Below are 3,658 nucleotides of genomic sequence, written 5' to 3'. Positions count from 1 at the left end.
GAGATGGCTGCATGGCATCACTGACTCCATGGACATGAGTCTGAGTGAACTCCGGGAGTTGGTGATGGACAGGTAGGCCTGGCGTGCTGCGATTCATGGGATCACAAAGAGTCGGACACGACTGAGTGACTGATCTGATTACCCTGCTATGTAGGCATTTCATTATCATGAATAAATCTGAATTAGATAATGAGCTGAGAGCCTAACAACAGAATTATTTCATTTTTTATACTTCTTTTGTTGTTCAGCTGCTAAGTCGTGTCCAACTCTTTGCAACCCCATGACTGCAGCATGCCATGCTTCCCTGTCCTTCTCTGTCTCCTGGAGTTTGCTCAAACTCATGTCCATTGAGTCAGCAATACTGTCTACCCATCTCATTTGCTGCCACCCTCTTCTCCTTTTGCCTTCCATCTTTCCCAGCAGCAGGGTCTTTTCCAATGAGTCAGCTGTTTGCATAAGGTGGCCAAAGCATTGGAGCTTCAGCTTTAGCATTATTCCTGGGGTTGTCATAAGAATTAAGGGGCTTAATACTTATAAAGCAGTTAGCATGTTTCCTGACACAGGAAACAGAGTAAGCGTTAACTTCACCGAAATCATATCCTCAAGTGTTGGGTTAGGCTTCAAAATGGATTAAATGATCTCTATTCAGATTTTCGTCATAATTCTATGTTAAACTGGGCCGAATGCACCATCCTTCTAAGATGTCCACGACCAGTGGTCTGGCTTTTTTTTTTTTTTGCTATTAATGATTCCTTTGAGAATCTAATAAAAACCATAGGTCCCTCTCACTCTGAAAATGCTTAAAGATACAAAAGATGAAGATAAGAGGGTACAAGTGGTTCACAGATTCTGTGAAGCCAGGTTTGGAAACATGTTAAGAATCCCTACCCTAGATTGTCCATATGCCTTAACACAGTGCCCTGGATGGTGCATATCCTGACTTTAAAAACTTCTGCACTTAGAAGTACTTTTGCTTACCTGGCTGGAGGTCCTTTGTGGGTGCTGGCATTGGAGGAGAAGAAATAGAGGACCTCGCTGTCACTGGAGCAGTGGTGACTGTCATGGTTGGAGTAGTGGTGTTGATTGTTGTTGGCCCAGCAGTGGTGGTGGTTATTGGAGCAGTGGTGACCATTGTGGTTGGAGTAGTGGTGGTGGTGGTTGTTGGAGTTGTGGTGGGTGTTGTTTTGGGGGTAGTAGTGGTGGTTGTTGTAATAGTGGTAGTCATTGTTGGGGTAGTAGTAATGGTTGTCTTTCTTGTAGTGGCTGTTCTTGGAGTAGTGGTGGTAGTTGTCCTTCTTGTAGTGGTGGTTGTTCTTGGAGTAGTGGTGGTAGTTGTCCTTCTTGTAGTGGTGGTTGTTCTTGGAGTAGTGGTGGTAGTTGTCCTTCTTGTAGTGGGGGTTGTTCTTGGAGTAGTGGTGGTGGTTGTTGGAGTAGTGGTGGTAGTTGTTGTTGTAGTAGCAGTGGTGGTGGTCATTGTCGTTGTAGGTGGAGCTAGAAATCAACATGAAAGCAGGGATTCATCAAGCAGCAGGAAACAAGAGACTCGTGCTGGGCCTGTGCACCAACACAACCACGGAGACTGTCCCCAGGCAGAACTCGGCACTTATCTCCCATGAACTCCAAGTTCTTGTCATGGGTCAACTAGAATCTGTGACTGAGGAGGGAGTGAAGACATGGTCACAACAAGGCAACAGCGGCATTTAAAGGATGATATTTTGGGAGGTGTTGCTATTCAAAAATGACACATGGGATTTGTGTTGAAGCAGTTTGTAAAGACTAGTCATACATATCAGATTTACATATCTTCATAAGCGTCCGTGGAGGAGGGGAATGTGTCTAGAGCCTGAAGCTGTCTTTGTCCTCTCAGCAGTACATGACTAGAACCCAAATAGTAGTTCCAAAGAGCCAGAATATTGACCAAATAAATAGCATTCACTTCTGTCAGTTCTAAGGGCACCCTCCCAACATATCTGCATCCTAAATGTGGATTAATCCACATCATTAACATACGCTGGATAACACAGATGCCATATGCCACCAGGGAAGCCCTGAAAACAGTCATAGATAGTATATACATGAATGGATGGGGCTGTGTTCTAATAAACCTTTATTCATTAAAAAAAAAAAAAAAAAACTGTTGGTGAGCTTATTTTATAATCTGATCTGGTCCAATGGCTACAGTTTGCCGACCTGGGTCTAACAGTGTAGTTAAAGATTTTGAAGAACAGTGCAGACTCAATCCCCTCCCTTCAGTTTGAAATGAAACCTAAGAAAAAGAGGAAACAAGAAAAAAATCTGATCGAAAGAGTATAACAAGGAGGAAATTTAATCAGCTTATTTCACTAATGTGTCTTGCTCAGGAGTAAATATTTCCTAAGAAAGAAGCTAGGACACTAAGGCTAGGAAAAGCTGCTGGGGAAGAGCCCTAAGAGAGGTTGAAAGTAAGCTCATTCTCTGAAAAGTGCAAGAAAACTTAAGTGAAGTATTGGGTTGGAGGCAGAGAGTCACTTTGGCTCAGTTATGAATCCGTCCAAGGAGCAGTGGCTGCACGGGCGCAGGAGGACCTAGAGAAGCTATGCCACGTTCAAGGTCAGGAGGGGCGGCAGTGAGGACATACCCCTCGTCCAAGATAAAGAGCAGAGGCTGAGCTTTGCTGGAGCAACCGTGAAGAGATACCCCACGTCCAAGGTAAGAGAAACCAAAGTAAGATTTTTTGCAACAGGGCATCAGAGGGCAGACACACTGAAACCATACTCACAGAAACTAGTCAATCTAATCACACTAGGACCACAGCCTTGTCTAACTCAATGAAACTAAGCCATGCCGTGTGGGGCAATCCAAGATGGGCGGGTATGATGGAGAGGTCTGACAGAATGTGGTCCACTGGAGAAGGGAATGGCAAACCACTTCAGTATTCTTGCTTTGAGAACCCCATGAACAGTATGAAAAGTCAAAATGATAGGATACTGAAAAAGGAACTTCCCAGGTCAGTAGGTGCCCAATATGCTACTGGAGATCAGTGGATAAATAACTCCAGAAAGAATGAAGGGATGGAACCATAGCAAAAACAATACCCAGCTGTGGATATGACTGCTAATAGAAGCACAGTCCAATGCTGTAAAGAGCAATATTGTATCAGTTCAGTTCAGTTCAGTTCAGTCACTCAGTCGTGTCCGACTCTTTGTGACCACATGAATCACAACTCTCCAGGCCTCCCTGTCCATCACCAACTCCCTGAGGAACCTGGAATGTCAGATCCATGAATCAAGGCAAATTGGAAGTGGTCAAACAAGAGATGGCAAGAGTGAATGTCGACATTCTAGGAATTAGCAAACTAAAATGAACTGGAATGGGTGAATTTAACTCAGATGACCATTATATCTACTCCTGCGGGCAGGAATCCCTCAGAAGAAATGGAGTAGCCATCATGGTCAACAAAAGAGTCTGAAATGCAGTACTTGGATGCAATCTCAAAACCGACAGAATAATCTCTGTTCGTTTCCAAGGCAAAGCATTCAATATCACAGTAATCCAAGGCTATGCCCCAACCAGTAACAATGAAGAAACTGAAGTTGAACAGTTCTATGAAGACCTACAAGACCTTTTAGAACTAACAGCCAAAAAAGATGTCCTTTTCATTATAGGGGACTGGAATGCA

The sequence above is a fragment of the Bison bison genome, unplaced genomic scaffold, assembly GCF_000754665.1.
Source record: "Bison bison bison isolate TAMUID 2011002044 unplaced genomic scaffold, Bison_UMD1.0 scf7180017864072, whole genome shotgun sequence".
Taxonomy (NCBI): domain Eukaryota; kingdom Metazoa; phylum Chordata; class Mammalia; order Artiodactyla; family Bovidae; genus Bison; species Bison bison.
This window is presented reverse-complemented; position numbering follows the sequence as displayed.